This window comes from Microcebus murinus, chromosome 1, assembly GCF_040939455.1.
Source record: "Microcebus murinus isolate Inina chromosome 1, M.murinus_Inina_mat1.0, whole genome shotgun sequence".
Taxonomy (NCBI): Eukaryota; Metazoa; Chordata; class Mammalia; order Primates; family Cheirogaleidae; genus Microcebus; species Microcebus murinus.
Window position 1 is genome coordinate 95,975,808 of NC_134104.1, and position 26,039 is coordinate 96,001,846.

Sequence of the window (26,039 nt, forward strand, 5' to 3'; positions counted from 1 at the left end):
TACCGTGTGAAGACTACAGTTTTGGAGGAACAACTCAAGGAACTACTAAAAGACAGGAGAGTGGCCTGGAACAGATTTTTCTGTGTCTTCAGATACAGAATAGCATTGTCAACATCTTGATCTCAGAATTCTAGTCTCATAAACTGTGAGGCAATAAATTTATATTGTGTTACTTTGTTATGGAAACTATAGGGAGTATAGGCACCTAACCCTTTCTTAACATTATTGAGAACTTTTTTGCTTTTACCTATTTTGTTGATTCTAGCTATGCCATATATTACTTTAAGCTTAATCCTTCTGTCAATAAAGCAATCATTTCAGATGAATTTCAATAAATACTAAATAATTCCACAAAACTAGTTTCCCAATATGACAAGACTTTTTTTTTTCTTTGAGGTAGGGTCTCACTCTTTTGCCCAGGCTGGAGTGCAGTGGTGTCATTATAGCTCACAGAAACCTCAAACACCTGGGCTCAAGCAATCCTCCTGCTTCAGCCTCTCAAGTAGCTGGGACTATGTGTATGTGACACCACACCTGGCTAATTTTTAAAGTTTTTGTAGACAGGGGTTCTCACTATGTTGCTTAGGTTTAAACTCTTGTTCTCTAGTGATCCTTCCCCCTTGGCCTCCCTCAGTGCTGGGATTATAGGCACAATCCACCATGTCTGATCGATTTTTTGAGATATTCACCTGTATTTGCTTTTCTACATTTTTATTATAGAAATGTAGCCAAAATTTTTCTATTATATTTTCTTGTTTCAAGGGGATTATCCTGGGTTATGTGGATGGGAAACGTGGGGCTTTAGAACATATGAAGCATAAGTCAACTAAAAACACTTCTTTAAACTACTTATGGTAGTGTCTTCTCATGGAGAAGATTATGTTTGGGGAAGGAGAAGAGAAAGAGGGAGTATAGATTTTCTACAAAATGGGGTTACTAAACATGTCTATGTTTTGCAGATTAGCAGGGATTCTCATATCTTGAAGAACCATTGAAGATGATGAAATCTCAGAATGGAATATTGCAGGAGAATGAGTGAAGTAGAGGCTACACAGAGGTTTCTAACCTCACTCAGGATATCTGTGTATGATAGGTAGAAGTCTAAAGATGTTATAGAAGATTCCTGTTTTCTGATTATTTAATCTAACTCTAATTTATTTTTAATTTGTAATTTTTATGGATACATAATTGTGGTACATATTTATGGGATACATGTAAAATTTTGATGCAAGTGTTTAATGTGCGATGATAAAATCAGGGTAATTAGGATATCCACCACCTCAACCATTTATCTTTTTTTTTTATGTTAGGAACGTTCCAGTTCTACTCTTCTAGTTATTTTGAAATATACTATGGATACGATTAACTATAGTCACCATATGGGGCTACCAAACACTAGATAATATTCCATGTATTTAACTGTATTTTTGTACCCATTAACCAGCCCCTCTTTATCCCTTATCCTCACTACTGTTCCCACATTTGATAACCATTATTCTACTCTCTATCTCCATGAAATCATATTTTTCATCTCCCACACATATAACATTTGTCTTTTTGTATTATGTGTCTGTATATATACTTATTTCACTTAGCATAATGATCTCCAGTAAATCCATGTTGCTGTAAATGACATGATTTCATTCTTTTTTATGGCCAAATAGTATTCAATTGTGTACATATACCACATTTTCTTTATCTATTCATCTGTTAGTGGACACTTAGGTTGATTCCTTATCTTGGCGATTGTGAATAGTGTCGCAACATGGGAGTGCAGATATCTCTATGATGTGCCGATTTCCTTTCTTTGGGGATACATCCGGTAGTGGGATTGCTGATCACATGGCAGTTCTAGTTTTAGTTTTCTGAGGACTCTCCATACTCTTTTCCTTAGTGGATATACTAATTTACATTCCCAAACACTAATCTGGGTACAACTATGAAGTGACTGTGTAGATCCAATAAAGGCACCCAGTTTAAAATAGGGAGATTATCCTGGGTTATGTGGATGGGTCATACCTAATCACATCAGACCTTAAAAAGAAAAACATTCTTTCTGGCTAGAGTCAGAGAGGTATGACAGAAGAAAAGGTGGGAGATAAAATCTATCACTGAGAGGATTTGAGATGCCTTTTCTGACTCTGAGGTGACAGGCCTATGTGCAAGTACCTGAGAGAACTTCCTAACAGCTAAATGCAGTTATAAGCTAAGACCAGCTAGGAAACCGGACCTCAGTCTTACAACCACAAGGTATTGAATTCTAGCAAGAACCTAGATCTGTTTGGAAATGTATTATTGCTCAATAAGAGGCCTACCTGCTGATACCTTGACTTTGTTCTTGTGAAATCTGGAGCAGAGAAACCAACTGAGCCAAGCTGGAATGCTGACCTATAGAACTGTGAGATAATTTTTATGTGCTGTTTTGAACTAAGTTTATGGCACTCTGTTATGGCATCAATAGAAAACCTAACGCTGCAAGGGTGGCACAGAGGCAGAGTAGCCACTACTTCCAGGCACCAAGGTACTTTAGGCAATAGAAGACATCATCAGTGATCACAACAGACTGGGAATCGGAGGCTAATTTCCTATTTGGGGAGCACAACCAAAGCTTCCAAAATCCTTGTGCAAATTCAAGGATTAGGAAAGGGCTCCAATAAGTCTATGATTTAATTTCCTGGATTTCAGGTTAGCTGGACTTGAATTTAAAGGAAGCAAGGCAATTGTATCTTTTGTGTGCCTGACTTTATGAATTAAGATTTATTTTCACTTCCCTCAAACTGTGAATTATGTTTATTCAGTACATGTCATCTCCCTTGTGCTAATATTTCATGTTAAAGACTTTTATACTTATATCAAATGATCCACAAATCCCACCTTGTGTCATCACCCTCATTTAATAAGCCCTTTCCAATTATTCTTTTCAGGGTAATACTTCTACTACTTCATGCTCTGAACATCACCAAAAGCTTATTTTCTGGTATTTGTCAAATAAATTCGGCTAACATAGTTTGATCACCCATTATACTAAAAAAGTTCTTCTATTTACTCTATGTAATAGCATTTAATAGTCTGATTCATCATATAAATGAAAATTCCATCTCTAGTGTACATTATGAAACTTAAGCTTAGATGCTTAAGTTTGCCCAGGATGCCACATTTAGTAAAAAGGGAAGCAATAATTCAAATTTTTGTCTATTTATCTCCCATTGTGAGTTATAAGTACTACTCAAGCATCAGCTGGAAAGTAATCATTTTGCAAGTAAGTCCTATGGAAAAACTAATTGTAGGCTGCATTACCCTACCCTGTGGTCTTTTCATTTCAACAAGGTGTAAGGCCTTGAATCAAAAGAATGAAAGTCCAAGAATAGAAAAATCCACCTGGGCAGTTGAAAGGAAGTTAGCCAGCAGGAGTACCATGTAGACATTCTGACAGCTCTGGCACCAGCTCTGACACCATGCTATGTAAAAACTACATCTAGTAAAATGGATTTGAATTCATTTTTCTTTGGTGTCTTCTTCACCCTAGAAGACAAGGCTAGTTGTGACTTGGGTTCATATTATTGTTACTACTCCTCCTGTCATCATGTTTTCTTCATCTCTCTCTCTTTTCTATGCACCTAGCCTTTATGCATAAGCAAGTGAAAACTCAGCCCAGGTGCATCTCAGCATCTCAGTGAGGTGATTTACCATACATTCTGCCCCTCACCACTGACCTTTGGGTTAAAGCTGGTCTTATTGGCCTGAGATACCTGGTGCATGCCCTAATTATCATAGCTGTTTTCCTATAAGTAATAATGTTGAAACATTCACAGTTTAAAGCTAACACTAATAGACTTATCTTGACATATTAATAAAATTATAACTTCAGTAAACTTCATTAACAACAGAATAACTCCTGCTTTTAGTTTGAATCACAGTTGAATAAAAGCTACCATTTTAGTATGAAAAAGTATAAAGTTACCGAGTTGATTCTTAAAAAATTTTAGGGAAATTAGGAAAAATTCCTATTGTCAAAGGGCAAACTGGACGTTTAACTTTAAAGCAATATACAAACTTTTAAGAAAAAAGTAGAAATGCTCAAATATTGTTAAAATTAAGAGAAATGGAGTTTTACAAGAACAAAACTGATAAAACTAGATATTTTTTAACTTTTCTTAAACTTGACATTGCAAAACAGTATTTCTCTTAAGCAGAATATTTTGACTGTTAACCTGAGTAATGATTATTGTACTTTTTATTTTCAAAGCTGTTTGGGGCATCTCCTAGAGGAGAACATTTTATATAGCCTTGGTTCAGCATAGCTACAAAAATCAAGAGCCCTCTGATGATCAGAATGTGTCCCTTGAAGGACGTTGTTTCCCAGCTGGTAATTTTCCCATAAAACTTTTAGCAGTGTGAAATCCTCAGAGAATTGTGTGATACATTCTTAGATATTGGGAACCATTATTTCTTTATAGAATATTTGAAACTAAACTTTATTTCTAAATAGCCTATATCAGAGCAGTTAAATATTAGACTAGGATATTCTAAATTTGTTTTTTTGGGTCTACAATATATTATTTTTTAAAGATGGAATTTTGTAAAGTGTGTATAATAGCCTCTTAAGTCTCAAAGATTTTAATCTTGTAAAAATTAGGTAATTACTATTTTATAATTTTAAGCTTCTATTGGCACGGAAATGTACTATTCGGTCTTCTAGTTTATACTACTTTTACAATTGATTACTCAAAATTTTATTAATGTCAGCATTCAAACTCAATCAAGGCAGCAATTTAAATATTGCTCATCTCAGAAAATGTACACAGATGGTTCAGATAAAATCCTACCTGTTCCCTTCCATTCCTGTCTTTAACTAGTCTTTTTGCTTCTATTGTTTTGTCCCTTGTTATCTGTTCTTCAGCAGACAGATTAGTCCAAAAACTCAAATCAAATCATATCACTTTCAAGTCAAATTCCCCAAGTGAGCTTTGTTTGCATGTAAATATCATCCAACCCCTTATCTTGACAAAGCCCTACAATATTTGTCTTTGCCTCTCTTTCCAACCGTATCTTTTAACACTAGCCCTGTTCTTTGCTTTGGTTAAGCTAGACTCTGTTTTGTACCTGAAAACCTCCAGTTTTCTTTTAAATTTAGGGCCTTTGGATTTGCTGAGCCTCAAGCCTAATGCATCTTTGCTTCATATCTTAACATGTTTTCATCCTACTTCTCACTAAGGTCTCAGTTTAAATGTTGCTTTCTCAGAGAGACCTTCCTTGCCCACCCAATATTCACTTGCCATGATTCTTTTTCATATCACCCTATTTATTTTCTTCATACTTGTTTGTTTATTCATGCATTGATTCTTTCATTCACTTATTCACTTAGTACCTACATCGTAATGAAGCAGAAAACTATCTTTAAAGTTTACAACTGAATTCCTGATGTTAAAAATATTTTCTGGTTCATAGTAGGTAGTCACTGAATAAATATTTATTGATTGAATGAGCAAGTAGATGAACAGTAACTATAAGTATTGTTTACAGGTAATTTTTTAAAACTTCATTCTTAAAAAAATTTGAAGTTAATTTTGTAGGAAACCATTTGCAATATTAATCCTCAAAAGCCAAATATAAACCTTTTGTCTGGCAAAGTAAAATATGAATGGGAACTGATAAACTGATAAAACATTTGATAAGCCTGACTAGAAACAAGTCCTATATCTAAACCAAAATTATATATGTATGTGTATAAAAAAAATGTATAGAACATGTAACTTTCATTACATTTTCAGAAATGATTAAAGATATAATATAAAACATGGATTATGATACCAAATAAGCTTTAATTCGAATAATTTCTCTGCCTGTTATTTGCCATGCAAGACAATATTATTATATATATTGTATATTCTCTCTCTCTCTCTCTCTTTCCCCCCTCTCTCTGAATCTAGGTAGAAAACTATATCCACATAGTGTTAATTACTCTTTTGGATTACCTTTTCTTTATGATATAATCCTTTATTGTGTGATATTATAATAGGATAAACACTAAGAAGAGTTTAAAATAATGAGATGATGAAGGTATTTTAAGAAATAAACATACATTTTAACAATTTAGATAATGGTGATTTTTAACACAGTACTCTAGAATCAATTACTAAGTTTGCAAATAATCAATGTCTACTTATCAATACTTTTTAGCAATCCTGAGAGTCAATGTAATTCGATTGTTTAGATAACTAAAGCCCACAATTTGTTAGTTCAAACCTATGCGTACTAGTTCCTTTTTACATGTGAGCAGAAGACAAATTGAACTTTTGTCAACCTCATTATCCATGTGTAAACATTTCTACAGGTATAGTTCCTCACTTGTAGTGACTTAAGTGCTTAGAAAGCCTATTAACTTTAAACCAATAGTGTACCACTTAATGAACTGCAGCAATAACACTTTGGTTCACTTGTAAACTGAAAAGATTTGCTGCCCTAGATGCCTAACTACTACTGAGAAGGAATTTTGACACTTGGAGAAATATAGGCCATGGAAACTGTACCTACATAAGCAATGCAAAGTCAAGACTTACGGCACTTTTCTAGATTATTCAGAATAAAGGAAAAGTGTTTATAGAATGCAATTAATTGAGAAAAATAGAATTTCTTATGAAGAATTTTTTTGAGAGAGATTGATCTGTGATCTTTATTTCTCTAGTACATTGCAGTATGTAACATACAGTAGGTTCGCAAGAAACATTTGTTGAATAAGTGAATCGTGAATAATTACATAAATTATTCATTTAATTTGACTTTTTAAAGTCAAACTTTGTTTAATCTGTTTTTAAACAAGAAACTAATAAGGATGAAATAACTTTTTGGGCATTATGTATTTAATTTTCTAAATCATTAAATCATGACAATTTATGTGTTATACATAATGTTTGATTTCATCTTACTTCATTTTTCCTATGAATGTTTGTAGAAAGTTTTTATAGTGAAAAATAAATCATTCTGTTTTGAAAAAATCTATAACTTTACTGAAACAATTTGCATACTGATTTTTTTCCTAGCTTAATGTTTCAAATTACCATTCTAGTCATAAAAAGCTTATTCCTCAAAAAAGTTGGTTTTCCACAAAAGAATAATTTTATTTTTCCTTTGTAAAATCACTGTCATTCAAGGGATTATTTTAGTTCTTGTGATCAGAGTCTTGGTAAACAAAATCAACTTTTTCCTATTGCTTTACTTGCTATGTTATTTTTCTGTATAATTTTATTTATCTATTTAGTATTAGAGATGAGGTCTCACTCTGTCACCCAGGCTGGAGTGCAGTGGCACACTATTATAGCTCACTGCAGCCTTGAACTTCTGGGTTCAAGTGATGCTCCCACCTCAGCCTCCCTAGTGGCTGGGATTACAGACATGAACCACTAAGCTTGCCTATGCAACTTTATTTCAAACTTCCCTAGTCTGTACTATTCTAGATAGAAGGGTTCTAATATAATAGTCTTTCTCATATAACTTTTCTATTGCTTTGATGATTTAATGCATCATTCCCTCTTGATAATTTTTAAATGATTAAAAAACCTGATGAAAGCATTTATTGATTAAATAATTAGAATCATATGAAGACTGTTTATGATAGAATTTGTTTTAATAATTTCCATCATATGACAACTATTAATTAAGTTGCTTTAGCTATAGAATTATAGGAGACTGATGTTCTTCAAATAGCCAATAATTACTCTGGACACTTGTCTAGTAGTATAATGTAAACAATTATCTCATCCTGCAAATATAATTTGGATTATTGTTTTCCTAAAGGCCTTACCTTTAGGAAATGATCTATGAATCATATTTAATTAAAGGTGTGTCAGAGATTTTTTTCCAAATTTTATCTTTACAGGGTTCCCATTATATATCTAAGGACAATATTATCTCAAAATCTAAAGAGTTTTCAGAAAGATTTTGTAAATACTAACTTATCTGTAAGTATATATTTTAGCAAAATGTTTTCATATACAGGCTCTCTCCGACTTATGGGTGAGATACATTGCTGAGAACATCTTTAGATCAGATTTGTATGTAACTCAGATCCCTGATGAACAGTGCATATATAGTAATCATCATCATAACAACAATACTATAATGACTCATATGTAATGATAGTATAACTATAATAATAATACCCTTATTATAATAATGTTACAGAAACTATTATGTTCTTTCTTTCAATTCAAACAAACAGAACATAAAAATGAACTCATACAAAAAGTTTAGATAGAATATAGGAGAAATTTCAAGAAAAATATTAAAGGTTAACATTCACCTATAGTTGAATCAACACTAGGCTAATATGAATGTTATGCTTGTTTTGATCCTCTAACCAAATCAATAATAACCTTTCCATTTCAATAATTAGTCTACCTCGCTGCTTAGTAATTATTGATGGTTTCATTGGAGCACTGCCTTTCACATGTTCCATTATTCTCACTTTATCCTTAATAATTGGATAGAAGAGCAACTGAAGCCCGATGCTTTCCCAATGAATGATGGCATCTGGCCTTTCTCTGAATGCTTAATTATTTCAACTTTTGTTTCTATTGTATCACCTTTCTTTTCACTGCAGGCTCAACTGGACTTGCAGTGGACTTTCACTTTGGAGGCATGATCATAAGGGTAAACATAGACTCACAAAATCAAATTAAAAAGTTAAAATGAAAGTGATACTATAAACGAGCCTATGAACAATGAGACCAGTCGCTAGCAGAAACATGCCAGGAAGTCTTGAGAGCCTGTCTGTAAGCATAAAACACTGTAAGTTGGGTTGTCTGTAACCCAGGGACTGCCTGTATTATTCTTGTCTTTAAGCAAGTTATCTATTAACAAAAATATAATGACCAAGTTAATGATGTTACTATTATAAAAAAAATTAGAGTAGCAAAGCATTGAACATTTTTCTAAAAGTATTGAAATTCTAAATAAATAAATTTCACATATTATATATTTGTTGCATTTGTTCTTATTAACACTCCAGAAGAAATCCAGTAAATAATTATGCTAGAGTATTACAATTTTAGAAAATATAGTCTCCCTACACTGATATGTAAATGTTCTATGATTCTACACGTTTACGTGGGTTCAAATGAATTAATGTGCATTTCAGAGTTTTTATATTTGTGCAGTTACCAAGATATTTCAATAGAAATTTCTCCACTAACAAACAAACAAGCAAACAATAAAGTAGTTTAAACAAGATGAAACAGTAGCACACATCTCCTGAAAGGTTCTAAAAATGCATTGATACTTCCAAGGGTACTTTGAGAAATATTTCATGGCAGTCAGTTTATTGAAGGGAAGACTCATATATTTTTGATTTGTACATATGAGACTTTGATTATGATCCTTTTTTAGAAAATGGAGATTTTAATAAGGATAGAATTAGAATATGAAACTATTCCTCCTTTTTTGCTTTAAAATGAAACTAGTGAGTACAGGTCCAAGGACTAAAATTCTTCTTTGAAACTACTTTTGTGTCTCCTTAACACACAAACAAATATGTTATTAAAGGCAGCACAACTATATAGTGTCTAGTGTTCCTTATATATATGTGTTGTCCAGTGTTCTTTATATAAAACAACCATTATAAAAATATCTATAATGGAGATCAAACTTGTTTGAAAATTTAAAAGCACTACACAAATATAAGAGCATATTGAATGGTGACTATATTTGTGAACAAATACATGGTTATACTTTCAGATATATTGATATTCATTTCAGAAATATTCAACAATGGTAATATATTTTACATTTATTGTTGGGATGAGGCTAATAATTTTACTAACAAGTAAATGCACTATTGCTAATATTTGTAACCCCAAATTTAATATGTTTAAATATCGATGGAAATACATGGCATTCTTCAAAGAGCAAAAAGCCCAGAATTACTGGTCTCTGACATTTACTCTTCAGCCTTCTTAAGATCTAAAATATATTTCCCTTAGAATCATGTTACCATGGTGATGTTTCATATAATTTCAGACACAAAAGGTTTAAGACATTCATTTCAGTGGTATTGTCGAATTACTTAAAGTGTAATTGGCATCTGGAAGTTATTGGTGGACCTCAGCCAAAATTTCTTCATCTTTTGTAACAAGGTATGATGTTACAATTTGCTTTGAAATTAAGATGTTAATAAAAGAGCTAGTTTTATATTTAAAAGGAATTGATTTCAATTTGAAATTTCTAGGTCTAACAGTGACACCAATATATAAAAAAGGAATTTACAAAGTGTGCATGGCTTTATGGGGGAGAAAAATTAATACAATTTAGCTTTAGGCTAACCTTTGCTTTGGGTGTAATGTAGACCTTTAATCTTTTGGTAATATTATGTGTGAAATTTTGCATGGAAATCTCAAAGCAAAAATAGTTTAATCTGACTTTGAATGAAGACATTTTGAAGTTTAATTTTGAAATATGACAGCTGGGGCCACTTTTCTGCCTTATCACTTTTTCAAACTTTATACATAGCCATGTGGGTGGTATTAAAAATAAATAAGATCTGTTTCTGTGCCATACAAGTGAAGTAAAAAAAATTCAAAAATCACAAAGACTCTTCTCCTTTGGGAACAGTGGAAGTCTCAGGAAAAGCATAGCTTCATCATCTTTAAAAAAGGTCAGTAGACAATCAAATATCTTGTGGTTTTATATTTCTTTGTTTTTAGATATGTGGAATTTGGATGATAAGTGGGTAACATTTTGTAAGCAATGATTCATAAGTAGATATTAAATAAATAACACTTTCCTTATAATATCATATTTGTTTAATTTAAACAAGTTTAGTAAAATAATTTATTTTTTTTTATTTTCCTGTTTAAATTTTGTATCATACAACAAATTTATTTCTGTTAATTATATAAATTTATAGTGTCTGTGAAATATAAGGAGATAGCTTTGATATAATTAGTCATTGCCATATTTATCAAACCAGGCATTATGTCTAAATCTATATTTTGTTTTTCTGTTTTCCTTTCTACTAAAACTTAATTTCTCAGACCATAAGTGTTTAATATGTACTCTCTTCTTCCCAGAAGGAAGGTCATTCCAAGGAAAACTCTTAAAATAATGAGTGACATAATAATTTTTCAGGATGATTTTCTTTTGAATAGCATTTGTTTACCTTGAGAAATTTTCTAGTTTTTTATTACAAAAGTCTCAAGAGGGGCAAAAATAACAGAGTTTACTGGCAAGTCTGAATTAATTATAAAAAAAGAAAATGAACATGATTGAACCATAAAGAAACATGTAAAATTTAATTTTTCTTGAATTCCAGACATTATAAAGCAATTGTATTGAAGAATGTTCTCTTGAGATACTTCACTTAGTAGAATGGGTTCCAGCTCTATCCAGGAATATACAAGAGAAGCTGTATCAACATTGTTTCTTAAAGCTGAATAGTACTCCATGGTATACATATACCACATTTTATTAATCCACTCATGTATTGATAGGCACCTAGTGGACTTATAGGAATAACATTTATCGGGTATCGGGCGGGTGAGAGGATGGAGGAGAGGATGGGTGTGTACAAACATAATGAGTGAGATGTGCAACGTTTGGGGGATGGTTGCGCTTGAAGCTCTGACTCGAAGGGATAGGAGGAGCATGGGCAATATATGTAATGTTAACATTTGTACCCCTATAATATGTTGAAATAAAATTTAAAAAAAGTATGTTCTCTATATATTTATATTCAAATGTCAGAAAAATATAAAGTATAACTGTAAAAATAAGAAACATGCCTGGGCTGGATATGATGGCTCACTTATATAATCCCAGCACTTTGAGAGCCCAAGTTGGGAGGATTGCTTGAGGCCAGGAGTTCAAGATCAGCCTCGGCAACACAGCGAGACTTCTGTCTCTATATAAAGTTTAAAAAATCAGTCAGGTGTGGTGGCACATGCTTGTAGTCCCAGCTATTCTGGAGGTTGAAGCAGGATGCTCTTTTAGCCCAGGAGTTCGAGGTTACAGTGAGCTATGATTTATCATACCATTATACCACTGCAGTCCAGCCTGGGCAACAGAGTGAGACCTTGTTGCTCTAAAAAAAAAAAAAAAAAAAAAAAGAAGAAGAAGAAGAAGAAGAAAGAAAACAAAATAAGGCTAAGGTCTCTGTTTCCAGTAATTCTAGGAATTTTTCCCTACAAAATTGAAAATAGTTTTTACTTTAGCAAACTTTGGATTTTGAGTAAATAAGAAAATGCCAGAAAGCTCAATGTTTGGTTTTGCCCAAATGTACTTTGCTTAAAAGTATTGTAAGCAGAATTTCATACTGTATCTCTCAAAAATGTAACCCCCAAAAAATCCATTCGGAAAGTTTCTTTGCACCTCATAATTGAATGATTTCTTATATAACTACAATAAAACCTCTGGGAAAGAACTTATTATGAGTACTGTGTCAGCAATTTTAGCTTATTGCACACAACTTGTTCTTTTTCCACATAACTATTTAATGAAATTAAAATTCAAATTGTATAATTCCATAGCTAATAGGATCTTTGAGCCTTTTTTAGATATCTTGAAAATTAAGATTACCAACTATTTGGGGAAGATAGTTTAATGAAGAAAGTAACTCTTAAATGATGCTGAGTGGTGTTTACCTCTTGTCATATCCTTGAGATTAGCTCCAGATAGTATCTGTACAAAAATGCATTTATGGATTCTAAAGTACACTTCAAAATTGCTTAAGCTACAAGCATGTTTGTAAATTTTTTACCCTGTAGAATCAAAATGTTAGTCAACATATGCCAAAGAGGAAAAATTGAACCACTGAGAAGGTTCAACATAGTATTCTGGGTTTGCTATCTTCATTGTTGTTGTCATTATTAAGTATCTAGCAGCATAGAACGCTAAAGAAATTGTGGAAGAATTGCCAATCAGGATTGAGAATATGCAGAAAGTTTATGTTAAATGTCTTATAGCGGGTATAGTTTTTTATAAAGGAAGAAAAGGAGCTTAAACTCCATGGAAGCAGGGAAGTAGAAGGAGAAAGAAGAGGAACTATGGGTTCAGAAGGGTTTGATTCTGCTATTTACCATTTCTGTGACCTTCAGCAAGGCTTTTTTTTTTGAGAGTCTCACTCCTCAGCCCAGCTAGAGAACAGTGATGTCATCGTAGCTCACAGCAAACTCAAACTCTTGGGCTGAAGCAATCTTCTTGCTTTAGCCTCCCAAGTAGCTGGGACTACAGGCACATGCCACCATCCCTGACTAATTTTTATAATTTTTTTTTGTGTGTGTGTGTGTGTGAAGACAGAGTCTCACTCTTGCCCAGGCTGGTCTTAAACTCCTGGTCTCAAGCAATCCTCCTGCCTCAGCCTCCCAGAGTGCTAGGATTATAGGCATAAGCAACTGCTCCCGGCCTCAACAAGGCATCTAAATTTTCTGAAACTACATTGACTTGGTAAAAATGGAGAAATCATCAGAACCTCACAAGATGGTTCTGATGATTTAGAAAAGCACACACACATAAAAAAGCACTGTTGTAAGTACATTATTGTGTGCAAATTGCTATTATTATAATTTATTTCAAACGAGAGCTATCAGGTATTTTTCAAACGAGAGCTATTTTTCACATTTAATTCTGGCATATTTGCTATGTAACTAGCAAATCTTTTATAAGACTGTGTATAGAAAGATGCTCAAATCTATCATTGTTCCTCAGTTTAATTCTATTAATATTGTACCATAAGCTAAGTCTCTCTCTCACCCAATCTGGCCTTTTTCAATCCATTCCCCATACTGGAGCTAAAATGATCTTTGCAAACCTTGTGATGTCATTCATACTGCTTAAAATCTATTATTGTTTGTCATGACTCATAAAACTCTATGTTATCTGGCCCCTGCCTCGCTCTGGAGCTACATCATGTATCATTCCTTTAGTTTAATAAATTTTGGTGCAGTTGCATTTTGTTTTCGTTCCTCAAACTTGCCACTCTCCACATGCCTATCAACACTCCAATTTGAATATTCAACTACTATTCATCCTTTTTCTTTAGGTGAGGTGTTACTTTCTCAAAAAGCTTTCTCTCTCTCTTGTCGAGCTCAGGACCTTCTTATAATGCACTCATATGGTCCTTGAATTTTTCCTCCAAAACACTTACCTCAGTTTGTCATTATATATCTATTTTAATAATAATTCCATTAATATGGATTTCCTTGACCAGACTGTAAACTCCTTGAGAACAAGATTCTATTTTCTACTTACTGCTAATCTGTAAAATATTTGTGTAATTATAGAGGCTCAATAACTATATTTTTATAAAATTCTTCTAAATATTTTATTGACCAATATTTATTTGATTTTTTGCTTGATTCTAGATGACAATCTTTAAAAATGGAGCTCTCTGTGCGTCAGGCTAGAGGGCAGGTCATAGGAGAAACACAGCATGTAAGTGGCCTAATGTATACTCTGAGTATAGTGACATGCAGTAAGTGGTCATTCAAACCACCACAAAATCCCTCAAGGAGGGAACAATTTAAAGAGGCAGGATGCTAGGATCCGACAGTTTGTTGGTGTTTGGGAGGTTTAGGAAAAAGGTAGCAGAGATTAACCTATGGGTTTAGGTTGGACTCAGATGGAGACTCAGTAAATGGAACTGGGACACAGTGAAGAGATGGCACTGGGGAAAGAAAGAGAATTACCATTTCTATACATAGACCAGCAACAAAGTGGAATTTCTGTGAACTTACATGAGCTATTGAATTAGAGCTAACTAAGGATCAACATAATTAAGACAGAAAGAGTCTCTGAAGCCTAAAAAATGTACTAAAGGAAAAGATAAAGGTAAATCCATAGAGTAACAGAACAAATTAAAAGGCAAGGAGCCATAAAGACTTTTACAATTAGGGTTTATTTTTAATGTGAAATATTTTAATCAATGTAAGTATACATGAATGCTCTGTGTCTGTAGAAGCAGTATACATGATAGAGGGGAGTAGTTATCAGAAAAGTATATAGGGAGAAGGTAAGAAAGGACTAAAGGTAAATGAGTGTTTGGTGAAAAAATTAAAAACACAATTTGAGAAAGAGGGGAAGAAAAAGAAAAAATTAAGTACTTTCCCTCTTAAAGAATTTAAAAATACTCTGTGTGTTGTTAAAATTTTTTGGAAAGCCAGGAAGGTGTAATTGCAGTTAAATCTCGTAAACAACCATACTTTGGACTGTCATTCAGCTCAGAGTGGAGCCAAGGTGGTTGAATGAGCCTGAGTAGAATGAACTGCCTTATTAAGAAGATATCAAAACAGGAGACAAAATTTTCGAAGACAGAAATACTAGGAAAATGGAAAAGGGAAAAACAAAACAAAACTTTTACCTACTTTTTAAAGTAATCTCTGTGCTAATGTGCATATTTTAGGACTTTTTCCTCCCTTAAAATATTTAAATAATCTATACCTATAACAGTGTAAGGATGCATGGTGTGAGCTTATGATATGATGCCCATTTCAATGAGTATAACAGACATTCCCTACATAACACACTCACAAATTCCACTGTGTACAGGTGGAGAAATTGAGACTACATAAATAGAAAAAAAAATAATGATAAGGAAGAAGGTAACCTATATTAAGAAAGAGATAATGAAATCACTTGAAAATTCTGAGAGCACTATGTTTAATTTTCAACAAATAATATATTCTTTTTGGAATTATTTGCTATGCTATTTGAATAATTAATAAAATGTTCTTTATAAAAATAAATTTTCTTACATTCATTTTAACTTATTTATTTTGTGATTTCTTATTTTGGTTATTTATTTTACAAATTATGTTCTGCAAATAATTGCCCCAAAGATGTCCACACTCTAATCTTCAAACCTGTGAATATATTATATTACATGTCAAAAGAAATTTTTACAGATGTAATTAAGTTAAAGACCCTGAGACATAAAGATTATGGATTACTCAGGTGGGTCCAATCTAATCACATGGATTCTATAAAACAGAGTACCATTTTTCGCTTCAGAGAGCCACAGAGATGGCCTTCTGAAAATGATTTGACCCACTGTTTTTGGCTCTGAAGATAAAGGAAAGGCCACAAAGCAAGGAATGTAAATGGCTTCTAGAAGCTGGAAAAGGCAAGGAAATGATTCTTTCTTAAAGCCTCAAAAAGGAATGCCGTTCTGCTGAGAGCTTGATTTTAATCTAGTGGATCCAAGTTAGACTTCTAACCTACTGAACTGTAAGACCATAAATTGTGTGATTTTTTAAGCCACCAAGTCTGTGCTATTTGTGTTACAGCAGCCAAAGAGAAATATGTACAAACACAATGAAATATTTTTCTATACAAAAAGAAAGTTAACAATTGAGAGGAATAAATGATAAAATGAACCTAATGAAGGAGGAAATTAAGTTTAATAGAATCCACTGAGCAAGAATTTAGAATCCTAATAATAAACAAGTGCTATTTTTAGTTCATTTTGTCATTGAGAGAGAAATTAATTCATTTGTATTACATTTAAATTTTATCCCCAAAAGACAAGTTGAGGAATGCATAAGTAATTCTTTATTTAAAATAGAATTTTTCCAGAGATACAGTGAATGAAATGTATTGTGTAGATATAAATGTGCATTCATTATTCATTAAAGTGATCAATATAAAGGGCTCCTTCAAGACTGTACTTTATGTCCTATTAGCCCAAGTTAAAAGAAAAAAAAAATGACTTTGATTCTGAAAACTATTTGTAAATTAACATAAGAAAACTTTCAGAAAATATATTTAACTTCCAGACCTCAATAAATAAAATGATCAAATATATTTCTTTAGGTTGCTAGGTTGGGGCCAATTACAAGTAGGTACTAACTCAGACCACATTCCATTCATCGTCAAGATCATATATGTTACATAAGGAAGTATGAGAAGTGTGGTTATTATCAGCCATCAAGTATGGATCACTTCTTCTTCTACTGTGTTCTATCAAACCACACTACATCATAATGACAAAGGATTTTATGGTAGATCACTATTCACTGAAATAATAGCATGAATCACCACAATCTTTATCACAGCGATTCTCTTTTATTACTAGATTTTTTTGGCGCAATGTTAAGTACATTATCTCAGTCAATTCTTAATAATCACAACAACCTATTAAGGTGCAAGAGGGAAGTTATCCCATTCCCTGCTCAGTGATTTGAGCAGTATCTGATTCTATATAGGTGTTCAATAAATATTTGTTCAATGAAAAGAAAGCTGAAACTGTAGTTTTTGGTAATTTTTGTTTTTAAATCATTTTATCCCATTATAGAAAAAAACAATCCCCGAGACTTAAAGAGTTGAAAACTATTTTGCCATTTGCAACAGAAGCAGCTTTTGATTCCAGTTACCTTATTTCAGTGTCCAGGCCAATAAATACAGTACTGAATTTGATACCAATGATGCAGTTCAGATGAAGATTGCCTCTTAGCCAGATCCATACTTTGGGGCTCATATTCCTAATATTTTTGTAGGAAATGTATCTATACATGCATAAGTCTCCCCAGTTTAGCACTTTAAGAGTATTATTTAGTATTTGGTTTGTTTGTTTATAGAATAGATTCAGCATGAAGTGAAATTTTCCCAAATCAAATTTTTATAAGTGTCTGCATAATTTAGCTTCACCACACAAATTTGCTCAGAAGTCCTAAACTACTACTTTACTTTTGAGATGTTGGGATAAATATTTTACTCAAAATTGGGGCTAAAAATTTGATGCATATACATTTTTTTTTTTTACCATTTATAAAAAAGTGACTGTGAAGGAAATATTTTTTTTCTTTTTTTATTGTTATCTCACTGTTTTATCCCCTTCCTCTTATTTGGGTATATGATTATGAAGACATTTTTAAAATATATTAATATCTAAAGTACCATATCTACTCATAATACGGCCATAAACTGCTGCTATAGATCTTAACAGTTATAGTGATTTTATGTCAGTTTTCTTTTTTGCTGTTCTCTAGTAGTGAGGTCTGTGGGATTTTCATTGCCAATATTATCTTGGTTCATATGGCAAAGCTGAATCACAAAATTGTGAGTCATAACTTTTATTTCTGCTAGTGTATTTTATTCCATTAATATGTCAATACAAAGAGACTTGATGACAAACCGATTTATTTTTATTGTTTGAGAACTTGTCAAACTCCAAAAGAGGATTGCAAATAGCTTCTTAAAAATGTAAAAAATGCATCAGTCAGTGTTTCTTTTTCTAATAACCAATTACTTCCACAGGCAGTTTAGTGCAGCCAGCGTACAACCTCTGCCCAGAATAAATACATTGGAGAAACCCATGTAAAAATATGAAGTGATTATCAGATATTTTGCCTCTTTGGATTATAATCTAGTGTTACTTAGGTCAAGATCATAGCTTCATTTTTCCTCAAGACAGCCAACTGTTAATAGTTATTTAAGAGATTCTCAGAGTTTTGTGAGTTTGTTCAGACTACGATGTGATATGAAATCAAAGGACACTTAGATGGTAGTGTATGAATAATATGGTATGCTGAATAATATGGTATGCTAGTACTGTTACTAGAAAGAGTATATGTGGGTACATATTCATCAACTCCAAGAGAAAATGTTGCAGATAATACCAGTTTTTAGGCATGTATTTTACATTAATAGTTACTATTTCTTTTATTTTTTCACATTTGTTCTGTGTAAAGAAAAACAACATGGTGGGTGCAAAGAGGATTTTTTCTCAGTATGATAGCAAAGTATATTTATATAGTTTCATAACATGTTTATCAGAACTAATATTGAGTTACTGGTCATAGCATGGTGACAATAATATTAAGCCTATAAAAAATCTTGTCATCCATTATTAAGCAATTTTAAACTGCAATTGTTAATTGACAATATATCAATCACCTCAAGTTTGGCTAGTCTTAAAAAACAATAAAGCACATAGGAAGACACTAGTATGAATCCTATAAAAATACACATACATATCAAAGTATGTTTGATTTACCAAATAAATTATTATTACTATTATCATCATTTGGAGACAGGGTCTCACTCTATTGCCCAGGCTGGAGTGCAGTGGCCCAATCATAGCTCACTGCAACCTTGAACTCCTCAGCTCCAGGGATTCTCCTGCCTCAGCCTCCAAAGTTGCTAGGACTATAGGCATGTGACACCATGCCTAATTTTTTTGTAGAGACAGAGTCTCTCTATGTTGTTAAGTACAGGCTGGTCTGGAATTTCTGGGCTCAAGCAATCCTCCTGCTTTGGCTTCCCAAATTGCTGGGATTATAGGAGTAAGAAACCATGCCTAGTCCTAAAATAAATTATTTAAGAGTAAAATTCAGTGAAGAAAACAGAAACTATATGTATACAAATAATAAACAACAGTATTTTTTTTTTTTTTTTTGAGACAGAGTCTCACTTTGTTGCCCAGGCTAGAGTGAGTGCCGTGGCATCAGCCTGGCTCACAGCAACCTCAATCTCCGGGGCTCAGGTGATCCTCCTGCCTCAGCCTCCCGAGTAGCTGGGACTACAGGCATGCGCCACCATGCCCGGCTAATTTTTTTTTTTTTATATATATTTTTTTAGTTGCTCAATTAATTTATTTCTATTTTTGGTAGAGACGGGGTCTGGCTCAGGCTGGTTTCGAACTCCTGACCTTGAGCAATCCGCCCGCCTCGGCCTCCCAAAGTGCTAGGATTACAGGCGTGAGCCACCGCGCCCGGCTCACAACAGTATTTTTATGGGAAATATTATATTCATGTAATTCTTTAATAGGAAAAATTAATTTACTTATTTAATAAGTGTTTATTGAGAATTGTCTCTGAATATAGATCTCTATGTGGCACTATATGAGGTTAAAACATAAAGTCTAACAGGGCCCTGTTTTAAGAAATCCATACTTTGATTAGAGCAGAATAAAAGACATGTATGTGTATTCCCAAGAGCATTTTACTTTGGAGTACAATAAAATTAGAAACCAAATAATACAAAAACATAATATTTTCAAATCTCCAGCTCTGGAAAATTCAACTTTAATCACATTCTACTGAGGTGTACATTAAGGCAAATTTTGTCTCATCTTGGCTTCATGACCTTTATTTCTTATCTCTTGCATCAGGTCACTATAGTTGTGACCTCTATTCTGCCAATTATTTATATGTTTATTTTTTAAAAATATATACTTACCTTCTGCTTTGTACTAAGCACTATGCTAGTTATGGGGTTTATGATAATAAATAAAACAGAAAAAAAATGCCTTCATGGTGTTTACTGTCTGATGGAGGAGACATAATTAAACATAAAAAAATAAATCATTAAAAAGTGACTTAGATTCATTAAAGGACAAGAGCTGAATGTAAAAGAGAGGACTGTATGTATTTGGATCTTAAATATCTTAACAACTTAAATCTGTGGTAAGCCCTGAGTTCTTCATATAAATGTACCTTACCTGTCATAAACACTTTCCCTGAATGCCTGGAATCTAAACAACAATAATATAAACAATCTAAACAGCAATCTAAACAACAATATTAAGAAGTAAAACTGTACAAATTGTTAAGTAACAGTACAAAGCTTAAATGATAATTCAATCTCTTGATGCACAAAATGACACAAAACAATGAGGTCTGATGACTAATCAGTGGGATTAGTTATTAATCTTTTGATGTTGTAGGAGGAATATATCTTTTTTATTAACTGAAGCCATTAGAACAACCTTAAAAAAAAGTAAATTTGAATTTAGTTGGAGCTGCATATTGTACAAGTTTGATAAAGGCAGAAGAAAGGAGATCCTGGGACATACAAGATTTATTATTTTATTTAAATAAAACCAAACCAAATATAAGAACAATAAATAAAATGACATAAAAATTGACATATTTGAAGTTGTGGAAACCTTTTCTGCTTTTGGAAGTGAAACTTCAAGCAATTATGTCTGTTCTGCTTGCTTGTCAGTTTTCTCATTTTGGAGCATCATATTAAATGTATGAAGCAGCAAATGTAGTGATGGAAGAATCTGAAACTGAGGATAGGAAAGCGATTTATTCATTACACTCAAACTATCAAATAAAACAAAGGATTTTATATGTTCTGTGCAAAGTGAGGCTATTTTAGCTGCAAAAAACACTTAACATAATAAGCAATGGCACATGAGATTCAAATTTATCCTTCAACAGAAATATGCATTTCTGTTTCTTAAATGTTTTTTGGAGTCCTACATAAACAAAATGAGCCTTTGTATTATCATACACATGATTGAGACTTTGTAACACATGATCATGATTGTCAGTTACTCATACTTTGTACTCTGATTGCCCCACAGTAAGGTTGGGCCTGGTTTTAGAGAATCATCCACAAACATGGCATTCTTATGGAGAAAATGTTTCACGGTGTTAACTCTATTTGGTCAATTTGCTTTAAATCATTTAATCATAATATTATTATTTGTTCTTTTATTTTATTTTCTTTTATAGATGGGGGTCTTGCTATGTTGCCCAGTCTGGAAAGTAGTGGCTATTCACAGGTGAGACCACACCACACTCTGGCTCTGAGTGGTGGCTGGGATAAAGTGATCATTTTGCCTCAGCCTTCTGAGTAATTGGGACTACAGGTGGGCACCACCATGCCAAGGTTTACTATTAGTTTTAATAGCACATAATGTTGACTAGATTTTGAAAATCTAGTACTTTCATGTTTTGTTGCTATAGTGAAAAAATTATTATTCTACAATGGGCGATTGGTTTAACAAATTACAATAAATGTGTAAAACCGAAAACAATGGTAGGGAATAACATACAATGACATAGAAAAATGTTTACAATATAAAGCTTAATGAAAAAGAATAACACTACCTTGTATCCAGAAACAAGAATATTCTACCAAGTATGATTTAAATGAAAAAAAGTAGAAACAGAAATCTACTGGCTCAGAAATCTAATAATTAATCTAAATGTATCAGAATTATATGAGTTCATGTCATAGAAAACCTCAATAACTGTAGTTTTTTTTGTATGTATCAATTTATTTAAAAATGTTTAAGTTTTTTGAGATATAATTTATATACAAAAAGTTGCACATATTTAATGTATGCATTTTATGCATTTGGACATATGCATATACCCATGATACCATCATCGTAATCAAGGAATTAAACATATTGATCACCTGCAAAAATTATCTTGTATTCTTTTTTTGTGTGTATGTGTGTAAGTTAAGAAGAAAATCCTTCCATTCATGACACCATGAATTAACCTGAAGGACACTGTGCTAAATGAAATAAGCCAATTTAACAGTGATTTCTTAATAAATAAGATTTTCCTCTTGTAAGAGTCTGGCATAGATAATTTAGGACTGGTAAGGAAGCACCATACAAATATAGCTCAGGCAATTTCTGTCTTTACTCTTTGCCATTATGGTTTTTATCTTCAATGTGATCTCATTTATCAGGTGGCTGCTAAAACTCCTGCCATCTTGTTCATATTTCAGGTAAGAACAGAAAAGGAAAAGCAAAGATGACATAATTCCAGCTGTCTTTAAAGGCTTTTCCTAAAGGTCTTTATATGAACAAATGTGTATGAAGTGGCTAGAAAACATTAAATAAAATTTCAATCTTTTTGTGGCAAGAATGGCTAAACTGATGAGATGTAAATATGCCCTTAAATTATACTGTCGAAATGCTGACAATGAATTTATCTATATGGCACCAAAATATTCTGTCAATGACTCATATGGCAAGAACAAATAAAAATGAGCTTAGAAAAACAGACTGACTTGTTTTGTTTGGGATTAAATAATGACAAAAATGACAATTTTGTAAAAATACATTTCAAAAACACAATAGTTCATTAAATAGCAACAGAGTGATTTATCATTTTTTTTCCTCATCTACCTCATCTTGGCAATGCCATATCTACATTGGAGAGCATGATTAAGTAATTTATAATTTTTGGTTGAATAGATGTGCAAACTACAGTGCTACTAAAAGAATACAGTGATAACACATTTCAAATTTCGGAAACAAAAAAATGAGATATGATACCACAAAGAAGAATCTCAGTATTCCATCAATCTTGATTGGAAAAAGACAAAGAACACAAGACTGTGACTTTTGCCTTGTTTTCTCCATATTGTATGCTGCACTTCGCTATAAATAGAACAAGACCAGTTTTGCTTTGTAGGGGTAGCACAAAGTCTCTTCAGTGAAATATAAGCTCTGCAATCAGCCAACATACATCATCAATATGCTCAGGTGGTTACCATTTCCTATATTTAATTTTCTTTGGTTTAAAGGTTTGTCTCCAGAAAATCCTGTTGAAAGATTACACATTATCTGGGAAATTCTACATCTCTTGTTTCTCTTTTATCTATCCACTCCCCTCCATCTTTCCTAACATTATTCATGTTTAGGCTGTATTCCTTCCCCAATGGGTTGGTCTTGTTTCTTCACAAACTTAATTAAATGTCTACAATGCTATCAGAGATCATTTAAAAACTGTTATGAACATGTCAATCCTATGTTTAAGACATCAGACATCTATTAATTGCCTATTGGGTAAAACACGAACTTGTTTTCAATGTACATCTTTATATACTTGATTTGTATGAAATAGCTATTTTTTTAAGGCTTGCTTTCTAGTTCTCAAATTTTTATGGGATTCAGAATTCTCTGGGGATTGTGTTACTATACAGATTAGTAGTGTCTGATCCCAGAATTTCTTATTTAATAGGTCTGGACTGGGCCTAAGAATTTGAGTATCTAACAAACTCCTATGAAATGCTGGTACTCTACACTGGGAAGTACGGTTCAAGGACACTTTCTGTAAACATTCTTCTTTCCGTGTCTTTGTTCTTGCTGTTCTCGTTGCTTGGTATTGCTTTTCTTTCCCTTCATTTTTTAAATTTTTTTTAAAAAAAGGTCAGATGACACTTACTTTAATAAAAAAAGTTCTAATTCTTCCAGGCAAAATTTGTTTCTTCTTTCTTAATTTTCATAGCAAATAAATATTTCTTTTATAATACTTTGAAAAGTACCTTTGAATAATGCTCATTATCTCATTAAAATTATTTGTTTATATAACTACAATATCCTGGTATATTTACCATCTCTCTTTTAGGCAATGGAATCCTCAGGGGTGTCCCTGAATGAACCTGGTCTCCTGAAGATAAAACGGTCCCTGAAATTGCTAAGAGGAATAAATGTGGCAAACAAAGTCAAAAGATACCTCATGGTTTGACTTGTTAATCTGAATGTCGTTTTCAAGATAAATATGAAGCTAACCTTGACAGTCACCTGAAGGTGCAATCCCCACTCTCCCACTGCTACACACAGGTGTACAAATGTGGACACACAGGCACACCTCCATGACAGTCTCTCTATTCTGGGTGAAGAAAGGCATAGCACAAAGAAGAGAACTGGTCCCAAGAAAGGGATCGAGGAATAAGAAGGGGAAAAGGATTTTTTTTTTCTGTGAATCATGGGATGAAATGACTTTACCAGAGTATGTCAGTGTTGATCCTGCTCAACTTTGCAGTAGGACCTACAAGCATATCACACAAACATCTGTAGATAACAGAGTATAAGATAAGTGGAGTGTAGAGGATTTGTCAATTAGAAGACAAAAGTCATGATATTTTCCAAGAATATCTGAAGAATTTCGCAAGAAAACTTTTGATGACAGTGATGGCATCAATTTATCAATTTATACTTGGTGATATTTATTTATACTGCTCTATGTTGGGGCTTCCTTTCTAAGTTGAGCAGATATTTACTGAAAATATATTTTAACATATTAAATACATATATAGATATGTCATAACATTGTAGGATTTCAGACTTGAATGAGAGTGTAGATATCAGATAGTGCATGAATTTGGATTAAATCTCATGGAGGATCTAAAAACTCTTAGTGGTATAAAAGTAGAGTATGGAAAAAATGAAGGCCTATGTTTATTACCAAATGTCATTTTTTTCTGTTTCTAAGGAAAGAAAAAGGTAATTGGCATAATGAAGTATAACATGAGTTTTTGATAAGTACACCTTACTTCAGTATTTAGAATAAAAATGTCAGTGGACACACGGAACATGGATTGCATCCTCCTCAAAGTTAAGAATTTAACATTTTTTATAGTGTAAACTAGATACCAATTTCAAGGAAATTTTATTATATAGTATACAATTAGCAGAGAGAAAGATTTTTTACATGTTTTACACGTTATTCACATGAATAACATTGTAATAATAATATTACATCTTTAAAATGTAATTTTTCATAATATGTAAAATAACGTAAAGAGTTTTATTCTGAGCGCAATTTGAAGACCATGGACCAGACCACACCCAAGGAGCCTTGAGCAAGTGGACTCACAGTGGTTGGGTTACAGTTGGGTTTTATACATTTCAGGGAGACAGGAAGTACAGGTAAAGTCATAAATCAATACATGGAAGGCATACATTGGCTTGGTCTGAAAAGGTGGGACATCTCAAAGCGGGAGCTTATAGGTTATAGGTAGGCATAAAGACTCTTTGACTTGTAATTGATTAAAGAAATGAAGCTTTGTCTAAAGGCTTGGAATGTTTTAAATTAAGATAAGGATGTCTGTTAATTAGAGATGAGGTACTGGCCGTTTGTATGAATTGAGGACATGCAGGTTTGTCTTGCATAGCCCTAGGCCTGTTAATGAGTTACAAAGGATATCTCCAATAAGGGAGGGGGGCATGATCAGGTATGTCTGACCTCTCTTCTCATGGCTGGCAACTCAGTTATAGGGTATCCCCTTGGCCAAGAGGGGGTCCATTCAATCAGCCAGTGGTGGGGGTGGGAGAGCCTTATTTTAGTTCACAATTCTCATGTAAAACCTTTCTGCCAAGCATACGCCTTTTTCCATTTGTAAAATTATGTTTCTGGTTCTGCTTCTTAAATTGGGTTATGTCTCGTCCAGTGGTTACATATTGGAGCGCCAAGTGAGAAACTGAGGCTTTTTTTTTTACTGGGAGCTTCCACTTTCTGCAGAACAATTTTCAAAGAAGAAAATAAAGTGGTATCATTAGTGAGTAGTGGTAAATA